Below are 20,107 nucleotides of genomic sequence, written 5' to 3' on the forward strand. Positions count from 1 at the left end.
TTTTTTGCAATATTTGAAAACTGAAAACTATTTTAAACATGAAATAAAAGATGATTTTCAAACTTTAAAACATAAAAATTAAAAAATAACAATACATTAACATATTTTTATGAAAAAAAATTTAAAAAAATAAAATAGAATATAAAAAATAAAACTAAATACCTGGAAGGAGGTAAAAATGGTCTAGGGGGTCAGCTGAGGTGAAAAAAATGGGTACCCATGCTCCTCAGAAATGCCTGCCCATTTTCCAAACAGTAAAAATGATGGAAAATGGTTTTAAAAAAATAAATAAATACATTTCAAAAATGGATGCCCATTTAGCTTCTAGCACCTGTTGCTAAACGTACGCCCGTTTTTTGATGGCTCAGGCACCCAAAGCTAAACGGGTGCCCGATTTGTAAAATCGGGCACCCGTTTCTAGCGGGCTCATTTCCCAACCCATGGACTTCCGTGAGATTGGGACCTAACTTTGTACGTTTACCCACTAGAGAGAGGAAGGTAAAAAAAACTATAAGTTCTAATGAGGGAAAATGAGTGATAGGTAGTAAATAGAAGCTTATGATGCTAAGATGCCAAAGGAACAAGCTCTAGCAAAGGGGAAAATAATATGCAAAAACCTGAAAGTCTAAAGATGTGATTTGGAGGTTAAATATTTAGAATACCGAACACTAGAAGAAAACAAGATCAATATCTGAGGAGATCTATTACTAGAATATATGGGAATTGGAGATTGGATATATTCAATGCAAGAGCATTGTAGGAAGTGAAATTTTGGAAGCCGGTAAGGTTTAGGTTTTAAATCTGTGGCATATTGAGTGCCTTTACATATGTTGAATAAAATTCCTAACATCCAATATGTGTTTCGTATTAGGGATCAAGGATTCATAATACTACCAAGCCTATCTGTGTGCAAGGAAATTCTCGAAGATCCAACTTGTAATAGAGATTAATACATGGGAATACCTTGTACCTTAGTCAGTAAATTTAAGAAAAATGATAAAATTTGAAAGTTTAAGGAAATCTAAAAGTGAGATATAATAAGGACTTGGGAATTTTAGGAACTAGAAGAAGAGGAATCAATAGCAAAAGTCCTAAAAGATTGGGATTAAGAACTTGGAGAAAAAAAAAACATAAAGAATTTGGGAATTAGGAAAAATGTTTGAACATTATACATTGAATTATACCTTTGAGGGTTTTAAATAGCAACATGGAAGGGAAATTAGTTGACAACAAGAAGAAACTTAAAATGTTGGTGAATGGGTAGATAGAGTGAGATCTATAAGTGTTCAAGGAACTTTATGACTTTGTATTCAAGTAAGCCAAAGTCCAAAAGCCTAAAGGATGCAAATAACTTTGAGGAGGCTTGAGAACATTGAGAATAGACTAAAATCATGCCAACAAAGGAAAGTACAAAAACATACTTAAAATTAGAAATGGGCTTAAACACCCTCATCTTTTTTTTTGAATTTTACAATCTGGGCTCACAACCAAAGCACAAGAAAAGACAAATCACTACTCCAATCATAAGTTGACCAAGTTTACCCATTGAAGAAAACATTGAATTGAATATCAATAATTTGGAACTTAGTGGAACCAAGGCTATGAAGTGGGCAAACACTAGGCAAAATATGGGGCCCCTAATTTAACCAAAAAATTGAGAGTATGGTGCAAATGCACACTGATACATATGGATCTACATTTATTTGTTATACAATCAAGCTTATGATTTTCAATGGCATACATGGTCCTCGTGTTAAGTTAGCATATGTACTTATGTTTGGGGATAATATTTAACTTTGTTGCCCATGTGATCAAGACACTTATTTACTATCACTTATCTTCTCACCACCCTTCCAAAGTTTAAAATGCATTGTTCATTATATTAGTTGAAGAAGTCATTTTAGATCCTATCTTGGTTCATAGCTCTTTACATTTCATATTTCAAATATCTTGAGTGATTAGCTAATTTCTTGTATCTTTGATGGGCTATCAATCATGGATCCAGCTAATACATGTGTATGATATGTTAAGAGGACTCATCTTATGTGATTTAATCTTGTTGTATATGCTTACTTGGTGTAACCATTCGTAATATAAGTTCTCATGTAGGTCTATTTGTGGCTAGTACTAGGAATAGTTAGTTAAGACTTGAATTACAACTTTCATCTTTACGTGAGTTATTGGGAACACCCCCTTGGCGTGCCCCTTGGCTAGCTAAGCTAAGAAAAGAAGAAAATTATGCACATTCTTATGTATTAGCTTCTAATTTCCCTCTCTCTATTGATGAGTCTATCCTCCTTACCATGTATTATTTTCCTCCTTACATTAGCATTGAGTGCCTATTCTAGGAGAAATGAATTACAATTTGAGAGCCACGTACTTTTTAAGGAATTTGAGGATTTACATTAGATTTTTTCTACTATACGTTTTAAAAGATTTAAGACTTTGATACAAACTTGGACATAAGAGTTCAAAATTACCAAATGAAACATAAAAATAACCATATTATATAAGAGCAATCAAGTCAAAAAAATCACATTGGGTTTGAATAGTCTCTACCAAGTAAGCACACTAAATTTCATAATCATTTTGGTTCATAGATAATTGACCAAATTAATTTAAATGAGTTGCTTAGGTTTGTCACATGTTTCCTTGCCTTCAAATCTATTCCACATGCAAACATAAATAATATGTACTCAATCTTAATATTATAGGGTCTCTTAGGTCTACTAGGGCATGCAATTTTATTTCATAAAAGTGAAAAAGTGATTAGATCCAACTACTATAAAATCATAAGGTAGTTTCAAAGGAAAATATGACTGTTGATAGTATCCAAGATTAATACACATAAGTCCTAAAAATTTACACTAAAATTAATACACATAAGTCCTAAAAATTTACACTAAATGACATCACAATTTCTATTAATAAAACTAAAAGATAATGATTAACATTTTAAACTATATAGAATGTTAAAAGAATTATAAAGGGCTCCACATATTATCTTTATTGTCCTTCAATTACTATTCTAGAATGAAAACCAATATCTATAGCATTATATGAAAGAAATAATAGGGTTTCTTACAATTATTCTCATCATAACAACTCTAGATATGTAAGTATCTATTTTTGTTAGTTTCAATCATTTATATCAATATTCTATTGATAATTATGTTTTGTCTAATGCTCATTTATAACTAATTGTTACAATATAGGTGGATACTCAATAATCAAACACTATTACAACATAAGTTTTATCCCTATTAAGAATGTACACAATTAACTTTTATTTATGTATTTATAATGAATATTAAAAAAAATATTTCTTACAATATAGTCATCAGATAACAACAATAATCATTCTACTAATTTCCATGGAATGTCATTCTACTTGAATTCTTGGAATTGAAAGGAAATTCAAATGCAAACCCCCAATAAACTTGAATAACATAATATTAACTTTGAAGATGAAAAAGAAATTGATAATAGAAAAAAGACAGATCAATCATAATCTTTTGCAAGGATTTATTAAAAATTGCATAAGGATTTATTAAAAATTGCATACAAGTATATACAAAATAACAACAGTGTAGGTATAATACATATAATTACCTTTAAATGTTATTTATATAAATAAAAGTTGTATATTTGTATTTCAAAATTTTATGATGAAATTAAAAAATAAAATAATATATCTTCTAATCAATTCCATAATCTATCTTACAACAAATTTTATTTCACATATAATTTACTATCCATATAATCATAACATCTTAAAGTGCACATCTTAAAATACACATGCTAATCTTCTAAGGTACTTCTATTACAGTCAAATACCAGGACTGCATCACTGACATCAACTTCGTCATGCATGACGAAAGGAGAACGAAAGCCAAAATTGAACTCAGTTCTGCCAACACAGAGATGGGATGCCAAATGAGGAAAATCAAGTAATACGTTTGACAACCATCAAGTACGTTTTCTACAAGAAAGTTAACTGAATCCAAGACATTACTTCTACACAATAAATCAGACACTTACATCATATCCATCCTCAATCCTAGCTTCACCTTTAAAATTCATGAGCTTATGCATCTCAACAGCAAAAGCTTGTAAATTTAAGGTCGAAGATCCTCCTTCTCCGACAGATCGTTTAGCCATTCTCTGAAATTTCAAAGCACGATTTCTCATCTCTGTACCTTCGTCGCTACAGAGGACAAGTCTTACAGATTTCTCCACCTTGTTTTCACAAGGAATCGCATCCAGGTGTTGCCAAAACTGGACGCCAATGCCCAGTTCCTCAGTCACCAGCTTAGAGTTAAAATGTTGGTCTCCGAACATCGGCCATGTGACCATTGGGACGCCCATCAAAATGCTTTCTAGAGTCGAATTCCACCCACAGTGGCTCATGAATGCACCCACAGATGGGTGGGACAAAATTACAAGCTGTGGTGCCCATCCCCATATGACCAACCCATTATTTCTCTCCATAAACCCTTCTGGAAGGTACGAAGTACACAATTCTTCTTGGTTTGATTCTGCAGATACAGTTTCTGGGGAAACTTTGATAGACCAAACAAAAGGCTGATGGCTGGCTGCAAGACCCCTCACCAGTGCCTGAGTCTGCTCTTGTGAAAGAAAACCCTGGCTTCCAAATGAAACATAGATAACCGAACAGGGGCATTTAGAATCTAGCCATTGCACCAACTTATGCTCGCTAATGTCCGCTGTTTTCCCCCTCGTATTAGCAATACACCCCAAAGGAACTACGGGACCAACAGACCAAAGTGTAGAAATTCTATTGCAGTCACTAATTATTAGTCTCCTATCTCATAAAAATTATTTAATTGCTGAAAATAAATTTACAGCTGAATATCGAAAAATAACACAACTGCAACTTTACTAAAAAAACGGAAAGAAATAAGCAACACAAGGACACAATATTTTTGGACAATCGTCCCTGGAAAAACCCCTAAGGGAAAACCAGTTCTACAGATGGAAAATATATTAATCTTTAGCAATATAAGAATTACAAAAGAATTCCTTGCCTCTTACTGGCAGAACTCTGACAAACTCCTAATATCTCCTGCTGATATCCTCCACTGCTATATCAACGCTATCACTGCGCCTCTTGCTAACACTGCAAGACTATTTGCTATCACTGCAAATTCTTTTCAAAACTTCTTATTTTCCAAATAACCCATGACCCCTTTTTATACTACTCTATTGGAAAACCAACGGCCGAGATTAATTCAAACCAACGGCTGAGATTAAGACAACTCAATTAACCAATAACTAATTTTGGCTATGAGGTGTCACCTAAAAAGAGCCACTATTAAATAACAATTGTTATTATCCTAACAACACTTGTTTGACAAAAACAACCATTTTCTAATTCTAGGTCAGGACGAACAGCTATCCAAAACTACCCATAACTAATGCTGTTATTTCTGGGTAAGGACGAACCGCTGTCCAAGCTACCCATAATTAACACTCCCTCTTAGCGAGGAAGCTGTTCTGCACGACACCCATCTTATCTCTGAAGAAGATGAATTTTGCCTTCCCCAATGCCTTTGTCAGAATGTCTGCTACCTGCTCCTCTGTAGGTATGTACTATAGCTAAACAATCCCCCTCTGTACACAATCCCTGATGAAGTGATACCTGATGTCTATATGTTTCGATTTATCGTGAAACACTGGATTCTCAGTCAACTTGATGCAACTCTGATTGTTGCAGTGTATCACCGTAGTCTCAACCTTCTGACCAAACAAGGCTACTAGCAACTTCCGAAGCCATATAGCTTCACATGTCGCCATGCTGGCTGCTATGTATTCTGCTTCTGATGAACTCAAGGCCACAGATTTTTGCTTCCTGCTGAACCAAGAAACAACTCCTGATCCCAAGCTGAAACAACATCCTGAAGTACTCCTTTTGTCCGTTGTACTGCCTGCCCAATCTGCGTCAGTATAGCCTATCAACTTGATACCTTCACCTCGAACATATTTGATCCCGTACTCAACTGTACCATGAAGATAACGCAACACATGCTTAGCCGTCGTCCAATGCACTCTCTTTGGCTCTACCATGAACTGACTAAGAGAGTTTACTGCAAAGGCTATATCTGGCCTGGTGTTGACCAAATACATGAGCGAACCAATCAGTTGCCTGTATAGGGTGGGATCAACATCCTTTTCCTTGGATGCATCTACCTTCCTCCAATTAGTGATCATGGGTGTAGACATGGCTTTGCAATCTTCCATCTCGAATCTCTTCAAGATTTCAATGCAATATTTCCCTTGACCAAGGAAAATCTCTCCACCAGTCTGCCACACCTCCATGCCTAGAAAGTAGTGCATAAGTCCCAAATTCTTCATCTCAAACTCTTCTGCAAGGTCCCTCTTGCAATCCTCTATGAGCCCTAGCATACCAGTAAGAAACAAGTCACCCACATATAGAACAAGAATGAGAACCTCACCCCCAACCACCAAGTAGTAGAGGTTCGCATCAGCCTCACTCTTCACAAAGCCCATTTCCTGCAAATATGTATCAATGCGCTCATACCATGCTCTGGGAGCCTGCTTGAGTCCGTATAAGGCTTTCTTTAATCTGCACACGTGGGTCTCTTTGCTGTGTGCTACAAAGCCTTCTGGTTGTTCTATGTATACCTCCTCCTTCAATTCTCCATTAAGGAATGTTGTCTTGACATCCATTTGATGGATCTGCCATCCCATTTGTGCTGCAAATGAGATTACAGCTCGTATAGAAGTATACCTGGCCACAGGAGCAAATGTCTCCTCATAGTCTATTCCCTCCTTCTGAGAGAACCCCTTGGCCACAAACCTCGCCTTATATTTCTCGATGCTACCATCTGCACCATGTTTTATCTTGAAGATCCAACGCGATCCAACTACTGCTCTATCAGTTGGTCTAGGCACTACCTCCCATAAATCATTCTGCATTATTGAGTTATATTCCTCAACCATAGCATCTCACCATACCTAATGCTTTGCAGCTTCCTGATAGCTGGAAGGTTCACTATCTACCAACTGGCTGACTAATGCCACATAGTCATTGAACTTGGCTGGTTGTCTCCTCTGTCTTGTACTCTTCCTAGGAGCTCCTACAGACTCCTGAGTATCCCTTTGTATGTCTTGAACCTCATGGTTCCTACTGCCAAATGTAGAGGATGAAATATCAACCTCTATATCATCTAGATGCATATCCTGTTGCACCAGTTGCTCCATACTCTGTGAATCTTCACTACCTGAGTCTATGCTTGTACTAGTAATTGTGCTTGGGCTTTGCTGTCCTTGACTTGGACTTGGAGCTTTCATTGGCTGCTCACTCCGATCATCTGCTGGCAAATCTCTAGATCTTCTAAACGCCTTGTCCTCCATGAACTTGACATCGCATCTGACAATAATTCTTCTGGTCCCTGGAATGGACATCCTATATGCCTTTGAAGTTTCACTATACCCAACAAAGTACCCCTTCTCTGCAGTCTGATCTAACTTGGTACGTGTGTCTCCAGGAATAAGGCAATATGCCAAACTCCCAAATATCCTAAAGTGACCAACATCTGGCTTATTCCCCGTGAAAGCCTCCTCTGGTGTCATTTTCCCTAGTACCTTGTGTGGAACCCTATTCTGAATGTAGACTGTTGTACTACACGCTTCTACCCATAAGTAGCGGGGCATGTCCTGGTCATGTAGCATAGCCCTTGCTACCTTCGAAATAGAACGGTTCTTCCTCTCAGCAACTCCATTCTGCTGTGGATTGTAAGGAACAGTCCACTCTCTCTTGATTCCTTCTCTGGTACAGAAATCCTGGAAGTCATTTCCTTTGTACTCGCCTCCATTGTCTGACCAAAGAACCTTTATCTTCCTTCCTATTGAGTTCTCCACAAGAGCCTTGAACTCTTGGAAGCGACTGAAAACCTTATCCTTGGTCTTCAAGAAGTATATCCAGGTCTTCCTAGAGAAATCATCAATAAAGGTAACATAATACTCATATCCTCTGAGAGACTTTGTCGACATTGGTCCACATACATCTGAATGTACTAGATCAAGAACACCCGTAGATCTGGTGTCACTCCTTGGAAAAGATGCTTTCGCAAACTTTCCCAACACACATCCCTTACATACATCATCATGCTCTGTGCTCACCTCTGGAACACCTGTCACCGTCTCACGAAGCAATCTAAGTGCTCCATGATGAATATGGCCCATCCTCCTATGTCATAGCTCTCCAAGATCTCTAGCGTTACTGCTGCTCATGAGTGCCTTAGGAGTATCAAACTGCAACCTATAAAGGCGACCACTCCTAACTCCAATAGATACGGGTGATTTCCAATCTTTATGCTTAATCAAAACATGCATCCCTCTAAAGAGAACATTATACCCTTTATCCTAAAGGACAGATACAGAAACCAAATTCATACCTAAGCCTGGCACATGCAACACATCATGAAGAGGAATTACCTTTCCATTCTCCCTCTGAAGCTGAACAGTCCCTTTCCCAACTGAGTTGAGCTTGGACAAGTTCCCCATAGAGATCTGGATTGTGGTGTTCTCCTCCTTGTAGCTGGAGAAGTACTCGCGAACTCCTGTCATATGGAATGATGCCCCACTATCTATATACCAGACACTCTGTGAGGTTGAGCTAATCATACAGGCTATGAGTGGAAACTCATCCTCCAATCTACTAGAGAGCTCCTCTGCACTTGCTGAAGCTGCCACTTGGTTCTTTCCCTTCTTATCTTTCTTCCTTTGTGGGCAATCGCTGACATAGTGGCCAAACTCGTGACAACCAAAGCACTTGACCTTAGATAGGTCCTTCTTCTTCTTTTCAATTTGTGAATTTGCTCCTTTGCTAGATCCCTTCTTTGTTTTCCCCTTTCCCGCTAAGGCAACATTTTCTTGTTCTACCTCACTTTTCTGACTCTTATTGTTGGCTCCATTGACAAGGCTTAGTCTAAGCTCCTCCTGAGTGAAATCACTCCAAAGTCGATCCCAACTTGGTAAGGTGTCTCGTCCATTAATAACTTGAACAAAGACATCCCACTGCTTAGAAAACCCATTTAGGGCTATTCTTACTAGCTCGTCTTCATTTGGCTTATCTCCAACAGCTGCTAACTCGTCCTTGACAAGTCTAAGCCTAGTGAGGTAACTTGTAACATCTTCTCCCTTGTTCATCCGGGTATTCCTCAATTTTTCTTTGAGAATTAGCTTCCGGTTAGTGGTAGCATTCTGGTACAGATTTAGAATGGCGTCCCACATCTTCTTCGTTGTATCTAACTCTGCGATATGTGGAACAACATGGTCCTTGACACCATCATGGATTATCCTCCTAGCCTTGGCATCATCCTTCTTGTATGTTGCAAGTTGTACTGGATCTGTAGGTACAGCTACAGTACTGGTAACATATTCCTTGATACCATTCTCTTCCAGCAATAAAGAAATTCTGGCTTTCCAGACACCAAAATTTGAGGCACCATCCAATCTGTCTTGATCTCTCAAACCTGCTGAGGCCATCTCAAAGAATTAAAGGAAAACAATAACTCGAAAGAGGTCAAACTCAAATTTCTTTCCTTTGCTTAGGGTAAACCTTTTCTACCCTCAACAAAGCTCTGATACCATGTAGAAATTCTATTGCAGTCATTGATTATTAGTCTCCTATCTCATAAAAATTATTTAACTGCTGAAAATAAATTTACAGCTGAATATCGAAAAATAACACAACTGCAACTTTACTAAAAATATGGAAAGAAATAAGCAACACAAGGACACAATATTTTTGGACAATCGTCCCTAGAAAAACCCCTAAGGGAAAACCAATTCTACAGATGGAAAATATATTAATCTTCAGCAATATAAGAATTACAAAAGAATTCCTTGCCTCTTACTGGCAGAACTCCGACAAACTCCTAATATCTCCTGCTGATATCCTCCACTGCTATATCAATGCTATCACTGCACCTCTTGCTAACACTGCAAGACTATTTGCTATCACTGCAAATTCTTCTCAAAACTTCTTATTTTCCAAATGACCTATGACCCCTTTTTATACTACTCTATTGGAAAACCAACGATCGAGATTAATTCAAACCAACGGCTGAGATTAAGACAACTCAATTAACCAATAACTAATTTTGGCTATGAGGTGTCACCTAAAAAGAGCCACTATTAAATAACAATTGTTATTATCCTAACAACACTTGTTTGACAAAAACAACCATTTTCTAATTCTAGGTCAGGACGAACAACTGTCCAAAACTACCCATAACTAATGCTGTTATTTCTGGATAAGGACGAACAGCTGTCCAAGCTACCCATAATTAACACAAAGGGGCTTACCGTTTAGTATGTTTTTCAAGTGCTGAAGATAAAGAGGCTCAAGCTCGTCGAACGTGTTGACGAGCATTCCCCAGCATTTACTAATTGACTGCATCGTCCCCATTAAAAACCTTATACTGGGGTCGGCTCGATCTAGTTGGAGAAATCTCTCAGGCATCTGTTCAATGGTAAATTTCACTGCAGATGATAAAATACCATCGACTATAACACTATCGCCCTCCTTCCGCAGCGTGTTTGTGGTTATGGAACCAAGGATGGCGTGAAATACAGAGGTCCCAAAAGCTCCAAATGGGGCAAAAATGACCCTGATAGTTCCAAATCTCTTAGCAGAGTGCACAGTCCAGTCGATGAACATGTCGCTAAAGATACACACGGGTCGACGACTGCCCTGCTCTTCGACCCACTGTTCGAAGGGTTCTTGAAGGCTCTCGACAAATGAGAAGAGAACGGACACAGATTCCCATGGTAGAAGATCCATACTTTCGCGTCCCTCAGGCAGACCTTCAATGCTGTGGGAGGACTTAGGCCGACAAGCTGAATATCCAGATCAGCGGCCTGGCGGGATTCGTCCATGAGACCTCGTAGACGTTGTGCTGTGCTGCGAGTGGTGACATAGCTGACGGCGAGAGTGTGTGAAGCGAGCAATCTGGCTAAGTCTAGAGATGGGATGCTATGACCCATTGCAGGAAAGGTCACCAATGCGACATGGGGTTTCTGCAGGGTATTCATGGCTGTGGTGGGCTTCGGTCTTTGTGTTGGGTATTGTGCATAGGAGTGCTTTTTTAACCTTGGTGAACAAGGTGGACAATCCCAGACAATCCCACCCTTATAACCAGACATACTCCATTTCAAAGTTTAGTGTACCCAAGGTAATCCACGAGTGTTTGGTCAAGGAGACGTGCAAGGAGAGAACACTGAGGAAAAAACCAGAAATGTGATAGGAATTGGAAAGGTGTTTAGAGCCCGTTAACCCGCTAAAATCCAAATGATTTTTTATAAATGACAGCAAATTTTGTATTTACGGAAACGACGGATTCTTGTGTCGAGGAAAAGGATACTGAAAAGACGTTGATTTAACAGACACTATAAAATACAGGAAGGTTCAAGTAAAGTGCTTTTAGGTCCACAATGTTTAACATTCTTTGTTTGCATTTTTTTTTTTAATATTGTAGGAAGTTGTCAATAGATCTATTAGTGAAGATGAATGGTTCTAAATGAGTCCACTAGGATTAAGTGTTTTTTTTTTTTTTTGATCGATAACAGGTTTAATATTTATATTGATTGAAAGGAGAAAATTACATGCCTTTAGCTGCTTTGCAGTTTTTCAACTATCATAAGACTATATGGGGTCTCGCCCCTACAAAACTCAAAATGAAACCCGAGACAGAAAAATAACACCAGCTATGCCAACCACTAAGGTTACATTCCTTACATCAATGAAAAACCACCAAAAAAAACCAACGGCCTACTAACAGAAAATTCCTCACGAAACCATCCTACCGGAGCCAGCCAAGGGCCTCTTGCTTGGAGAAACTAGGGATGGCATGACTGAGTCCTGCATTAGACTACACCATCCCAGCACTGGTCATGGTTGGCGAACGTCCTCTTCGCAACTCGCTGCATTCCACAATCTTCGCAATCTTCTGTGGGATTTGATGTCGCACCATCAGCCGCCCATCCTCACCAATCGGAGCTTGCGACTTCACCGGGGTCTGCTTGCTACATAGTTTCGCCCGCTCCGTCGGACCCATCTTCCGCACAAAGTCCAGCAGATCCTACCACCCTTTCCTTGCATCCTCCAACTGGGTTTCAACTGAGCGAGAGGCCGACCACACCACCAGAGGCTGCACTGCATCATTTCACCTGCTTAAGCACCTCCACGACCCTTGCTCCATTCGCAAACCCACACCAATCTTTGCACGTTCCACCAACTCCACCAGGCCAACCGACCATTTTGGTCTTGGAACGAGAGACGCCACCCACGTCACCTCCTCCCTTGAACTTCCCACCATCAGCGCCAGTGCCACAAATAGGGAGGATACGACCAAATTAGTTCGCAGGCGACAGTCAGTGTTCAGGAATTCATCTCCAAACATCAAACAAACAGCTTTCCAAAATTCTTCCTCGTCCACCCTAAATACATGCTTCAGACAATGGCTTGAAATAGGGCCTCAAAAGCCAAGCATTTGGCCCAGAGTGAACATCGAGAAACTCGCTTCCATCGTTCCCCTGCCACATAGCCTAGAAACAACGCTCGCAAAGGAAATTGCAATCCCTCTTTGAAATGCCAAAAACTGAGGACCATAATGTCACAAAACGCTGCCACCCCTTCCATTTATTACTCCGCATGCACCACCTCACACCGCACATCACCAGCAAAACCAAAGTACCATTCACTTTCATAATTGCACCTACGCCACCATTTTCTCTACTTGCTGCCATTGCAGTGTACTCAAACCACATAAGCCTTCCCCACCCCTCAACATGCATATCTAAAATGGGTTTTCACATAGCTTTTCACAACTTCTCGGGTTCACCTTTCATACTAAGCGCTTCTTCATACAAATTCTAAGGGATCCAAATCCCTTAAGTCCTCAAAGACATTAAAATGTCCAGCCAAGGAACCATTTGCACCTACGATCGAGAGCACATCAGCTTCTACATTCACTTCCCTTAGAACATGCGATACTTTAAAGTCCTTGAACCCAATCAGAAGGTCATGTATTCTTCTAATATGTTTATCCAGGTGCCAAGCATCTATCCTACCCCTAGTGATGCCATTCACCACTATCTGGGAGTCCCTTTCAAGGTGTAGTTTTTTCACCTCCAATTTTTTCGCCATAAGAATTGCTTCAATTGCCGCCTGACACTTAGCTTCATTGTTAGTGCCATCCACCAATCTCTTTGCTCCAAATGCCAAAATACTACCTTTCTCATCTCGAGCAATGACCCCTGCACCTGAGGTCCTGAGATTCCCCCTGGATGCCCCGTCAAAGTTGATTTTGATCCATCCCCTGTCTGGTGGCATCCACACATTAGGATTAAGTCTTGTTGAGTGTAAGGCTCCGATATTGTAAGGGATGAGATCAAGATTGTGCGTAGGGCGAATTTGGCAAAATGGACACCCCTCAATCCTTGGCTCTTAGCTGAAGAGGTTTCAACGTATAGGCTCGTGCCCCCATATCTAGTGGCAAAAAATTCTCCGTGAAGGCCCTTGTTGGGCTGGTGTACTCTCAAGCTTCGTGCCCTTGTTGAACTGTTGTGCTTGCAAGTCTAGACCTTGATCAAAAAAATAAAATGGTAGCATGTTAGCAAATTTCTTATAGGTAGTCAACTATAAACATAAAAAAGTATAATTAATTAAAAAAAATTACAAATATTAAAAAATGTGAAAATCACAATTAAAAATATAGAAAAGTATAATTATTCAAAATGAAAGAAAAAAATAATAAATATTTAAGTATTTAGAATTGTATGTAATTTAATGAATTTTTATGGGGTTTCTATTAAATAAAAATAACAAGAGACAGAAAGCATCAAGTTCCTTCCATTAGTGGGTAGAGATATAGTGATAGAGAGCTTTGAGATAGAGAGGAAAAGGTAAAGGGAGAGATAAAGGTCAAGAGAGATTGAGAGAAAGAGATAAAAAGATAGATAAGTATATAGGAAGAAGGCGATATAGAGAGGAAGATCTAAATAGATATATAGGGATAATGAGAGGGAAAAAATAAAAAATACATATGATGACAATGAAATTATTATTATGTTAACTGCTTGATACTTGAGACTTGATACAATAGAATACAAGACAATAGGTGTCAAAGTGACCTAATGCGAGAACTATGTTGTTGATGTAAGAGTCAATATGACTTACTGAATATTGATTTTGAACTCTTGAGTGCCTTTTGTGATAGATAAGTTGTCTTGTAATGATGGATGAGCATGATTCTTTGCTTTATTAAAATATTCTATGGTGATTTCATTTTTTAAACATATCAAGCTTACAGTTTGAATGTTTTGATGCAAGAGTTAGTGAGTTATAGTAAGTTAGAAGATAATCAAATTCGACCTATTAGTAAATTGAAATTTTTTTAAAAGAGAATCTTTGAAAGTAAGATATTTCTCTCTACAGTGAAGTTAATTTGGTCAACCTTTGAGATAGTTGCCTTTAATCATTCTTGGAGTTACAAAAACTATGAAGCCACTAGAATATGTAATTAGAATATTGGTTGACTCAAGTTTATTACATAGCTTCCTATGACTTTTTTAAAAATAATTTAATCTTATAAAAAAGATGATGATATTAATATTTACAAATCAAACTAAATATAATTACAAAATTAAAAAATATAAAATATAAAAAAAAATCATTACAATCTTAAAATAAAAAATAAAGTCTTTTTTCCCTAATATTTCATAAACCCCATCTCATCATATTGATAAATATATAAATCATCACATTATTTAATTTATAAAAAGAACTTCTCCCATTTTTATAGTCCATAAACATTGGAAAACTTAAAATATCTCCAAATTTTGTAATTAAAATTTAATAAAACCCCTCAATTTAGATTTAATTAATAATTCAATATATGAAGAATGTCATGGTGAAAATGTGACCCTTAAAAAATGGAGAACACTTAATAATAGAATGGTCTTAGATTTTTATAAAGATAATAAACTGAATAGTTTGATAAAGCTATAAAGTTAAGCCTTGATTTTATTATGTAAACAATTAAAAACGAGGGGACACTTTTTATATTTGCATAGTAGAAAATAGGCTACATAAAAAGGATAGGTAGGTAAGTAGTCATTCTCCTTTTAAGAAGCGGTTTTTATCAATTTATGTGGAGATCTGAGTTAAAAAGGGGATTCCAATGAAGGTTCGTACTTAGGAATTTAGTACCTAAAACATTTATCATCATACAAGGAGAGATTAAGTTATTAATAGATAGGGGAAAGGACCCAGTAATTGAGCGCGTTCTAATTCTTGTGATACAAGTTGTTGATTTAATACCCCCATACTCGGTGATTTAATGTTAACCTTTTGTACAATATTGCACCAATAGTTGTATGATAAGTACCAAAAATTGAATAAAATATACCATTTGTTGTGAAAAGTAACCAATCATGTGATGTCAAAACCGCTGCACAAGTATTGGGGCCCTTTTGCACACCTATTGGTCTCACTTTTTTGGGGGTTATTTTGGACACCTTAGCAAAAAGCAAGCTGATGTGGCATCATATTTGATGATGTGGCCCTGAAACCTTAGTTATAAGTAGGGGACTTGGCAAGTAAGCTGATGTAAAAAAATCGGAGTGATTTGAAATTTCCACGTAAGATTTTGAGAAGCATGAAGTTAGGGTGCACAACTACTCGGTCCTTTCCCCTATAAAACATATTATTTTATAAGCAATATATAATAAGAGGAATAATTTACTGACAATGATGTCGGTTTTATTTATATAACATTAAATGATGTACTTGTTGATTTGATTGTGCATATAAATTTTACATTTTTTGTTGACAAAAATTGAATTTTATCCCCACGAAAATTAATATAGACCAATCAAATGAGAAATAAATCATATTTTTAAATAACTTTTGTTAAAAATTGTTCATGTTAATTTTTGGAAAGAGAAAAAATTTATTTTAGTTTGAATTTTTTTTTAAAATGATTGGTTGCCAAAACGAAAATCAATAATAATAAGGAATTTAGTTTTCATAATGCGCACTTCCATGGTGTAGTGTTAAATGTTTTTAGTTGTTTTGCCAATTAACCAATGAAATCAAAAGTCCCATTGATTGTACAACCCACCATGTGGAACTCGTCTAGGAGTTAAATGGCTTTGCTTACCCCAATAATTTCAAATGATTAAACCATCTTTAATCACCATAATTAGGTCTACAATTTGACGGTCACCCCTACCTATCAAATGTTAAAAAAACAAAACAGTTTGGTCATTTCAATGTCTTTCACTTCATTTTAAAATAAAAATTTATTTATCAAAAAATATTTAAATTAAGAACAATTTAAAATTAAATACTTCATTTAATTGTCTGTCTACCCACAATTTCCGACACAATTCTCAGCGTGCTAGAAATCTCCATTTGTATAGCTAAACAAACCCAAATTTTTCACAATGAAAAAGGTTTTTTCACAAGTAATTAATATCTGCATGTTTTGAGATTCCCACGTTAGGGATGCCTTTTCCACTACTTTGTACAACTGTTCTTTCATATTTGTGCTCCATAATAGCAATGAATTTGAACTGTTTATTTTCTGACGATGAACTTGCACTGTTCATTTCTCAGCATCAGACATGAGGAAAATCCGGTGGGGATTCCCCACATATATAGCCTATTGGCTAAATATATATTCATTTAAAAAAACTATTTATTTTAATAAACATGTATATGTATAACCAACAATATGATTTTACTATTTTAAAATTATATTTTTAAATTGAAAATAAAAATAATTTAAATTTCATAATTTCATATTATATTAGTTATATTTTTAACCAAGTAATTAAATAAAAATTTTGGCTATTTGTATATTTTTAAGTTTGGAAATTGAAATGATAACATCAATTTTAGAATAATCATGATCTTAATTTTTATTATCTTTTAATGGTTATTTATTTAAAGTCATTTTTAAATATTCAATGTATTTATTTTTGGATGAATTTAAAGATAAGATAGTGATGGGTAAATGCACAAAGATGGTGGTAAAAAAGAGGGGTATAAGTGGACACGTTTTTTTTCTGAAATCAAGTGAGCCTGAACTTGGAGGCAAAATTTGAAAGTCATCCACTCAAGATATGAAGATAATCAAATAACAAATATTGTAGTACTTTGAATCTTGTTTCCAAACTACTAAACTTTTTTAAAATTGGATAAGATTAAGGGGGTCAAATCCTTCGTGCACGAAAAATAGACCCTGATTTTTTTTGAAAAACATAACATAGTGTATGTCGTGCGCATCAAAAAAGTCATAGTTAGATTTAGTATTTTGACAAATCCTTTGGCAGAAAGATAGTTATGAGTGAGCACTAGAAGATGTGTATTTGTTTGTAATTTATTGTCGAGTAATTATTTTTATGAATTTTCCAATCGAGCACATCCTGAAAAATTAGGTACCTGTTCGTGCACAAAGCATAAGTTGCACTAAACAAATCAAAAATACAATTTTTTTTTTAAAATTGTAAAGAATCGAGTGCACTACAATAATATATAAAGATTTTTAAATTTGGATAAGTATATCAAAAGTTATTAAAAAAATGGTGCACCTATGTCTGTGAAAACTATGGAAACACTAGTAAAAGAAATTCAATAATAATATGTTATTGTTGTTCAAATTTTTAAAAAATTATATGGTTAGAAAACTCAGAAAATGGGTGAAAATATGGTGGCAATTTTAGAAATACCCACTTAATGAAGTGTAAACCTGATGATGACAAAGTCGATAAACCAAGTTGCTAAAATAAAACACGTCAAAAATGAGGGAAATGGAGGAAAATGAAACTTCCAAACCGTAGCTTTGTCATCTAGGCCTATTTCGAAGCCTAAATAGTCAAAAGCGCGTACGGGGTACTTATGGTATAAAAAATGCGTACGCGGGTACTTATGGTGTAAGAAGCGCGTGCGCACTATGTTTACTATAAACAACTCGTACGTGCTATCTTAAGTATAAATAGCGTGTGCGCGCTACGTTTGTTTAAATTTTGGGTGTGTGTATAATATGATATTGTATATATAATATGTGTATATACATATAATATATAATTTTTATATATAATATATATATATGTATATAATAATATATAATATATTAAGTATATATATACAGACATATAAGGGTATTGTCTCCCCCTCTCAAGCACGTACAAGGTCTCTCTCTCTCTCTCTCTCTCTCTCTCTCTCTCTCTCTCTCTCTCTCTCTCTCTCTCCACACCCCATCCCTCTCTCCCCTTCTCCCTTCCTCCATACCTAATCCCTCTCTCTCTCTTCTTATTTCCCTCCCTCCCTCCATACCCCACTGCAATTGTGTCTGCACTTCTATAGAAGTAAGTGAATTTATTTCTTGTCTGCAACTTCCTCTTTTATTTTTATCATGTATGCTCTCTTAAGAAAATTGACTGATGGATTTGTGTGTGTATATTGAATAGGAGGAACGGGTGCATTATCGTGACAAACAAGGAAACCTGCAACAATATTCTTCTTGAATGTGTTTTTAATGAGCAGAGCAGATGTGGAAAATGGTGTCAACAAAGAAAAATGATGAGTTAGAGTACCTGCAATATGTTTTTCAGAAGGAAACAACCGGTAGGAAGAGAAAGAGGGAGAGTAACACAGATGATGTCCTAAAGAATTATAGTGGTGGGTATGCGAGAGTTCCCATGTTGTTACACAAAGCCTGTCACCTAAAGAAATTAAAGTTTGTTGTAAGCATGGCAGTGGTAGTACATGATGATCATCACTTGTCAAAAGGCTTGGAAGGGTACATACCCATGAAAGAAATCAAGTGTGTAATTCCTATAGTCACAATCGAGATCAGTTTTATAACCTTGCAAATTTAATAGCATCACATTTTTTAGAAAGGCAGTACTCTTAGGGTTAGGTCAAGCTCTTATACTTTATTTTTAGCGAAGCCTCATTGTTTGTTCGCTTGGAGTCTCTCTTATGCTGACAATGGTCTAATTTAGCTATATCAAAACTAAATTGTCGATGTTCTATTATATGATGTTCTATTCATAACTTTAAATAATAAATCTTTTTATTAGCCCACCATATGACCCCTAAGGTGCCATTAGAGGTCATATTGGTTCCTAAGAGGTCATATGGTGTCCTGTGATGCCTTAGGACACCATATGACCCCTTAAGACACCATCCGACCCATACCAACACCATATGGTGTCCTAAGGGGTCATAGGATGCCATATGACCCCTTGGGACACCATATGACCCATAACAACACCATATGGTGTTCTAAAGGGTCATATTGTGTTATATGGTCATTGTATTTTCAATTTTTTTAGTGCACCTTATGCTTCGCGCACGAATAGGTACATAATTTTCAGGATGTGCTCGATTGGAAAAATCATTAAAAAAAAATATTCAACAAAAAATTACAAAAACATACACATCTTCTAGTGCTCACTCTTAAATATCTTTCTGCCAAAGGATTTGTCAAAATACTAAATTTAACTATGAATTTTTTGATGCACACATTAGACACTATGTTATGTTTTTCAGAAAAAATCAGGGTCTTTTTTTTGTGCACGAAGAATTTGACCCCCTTAATCTTATCCAATTTTGAAAAAGTTTAGTAGTTTGGAAACTAGATTGAGAGTAATACAATATTTGTTCTTTGGTTATCTTCATATCTTGAGTGGATGACTTTCAAATTTAGCCTCCAAGTTCAAGTTCACCTGATTTCAGAAAAAAAGTGTCCACTTATACCCCCCTTTTTGACCACCATCTTTGTGCACTTACCCGTAATTTTTAAAAACTTTATGTTGTGGAAATGTCATCGTAAGATTGGGACACTTCACCCTTTTTATTGACTTTATAGGGGCCATGGTTTCTTATTCCCTTTCCATCAATTATATCATGATGTTTGTTAATGTCTCTTACCTAAAATACAATGTTGTTGAAGCTAAAAATAATAGTCTCGATATTCCCACAATACTCTTTCCCATGCTTACTATGGCAGACTTATTTAGGGACATATAACCACTTGCTTCT

At 36.5% G+C, this 20,107-nt stretch overlaps 1 pseudogene; it reads right to left on the reverse strand.

The window, feature by feature from the left end:
* Positions 1–3,764: 3,764 nt before the first annotated feature.
* LOC131071798 (UDP-glucose flavonoid 3-O-glucosyltransferase 7-like) lies at positions 3,765–11,240 on the reverse strand (annotated as a pseudogene).
* Between the last annotated feature and the right edge of the window lie 8,867 nt (positions 11,241–20,107).

Source organism: Cryptomeria japonica, chromosome 1 (assembly GCF_030272615.1).
Source record: "Cryptomeria japonica chromosome 1, Sugi_1.0, whole genome shotgun sequence".
Lineage (NCBI taxonomy): Eukaryota > Viridiplantae > Streptophyta > Pinopsida > Cupressales > Cupressaceae > Cryptomeria > Cryptomeria japonica.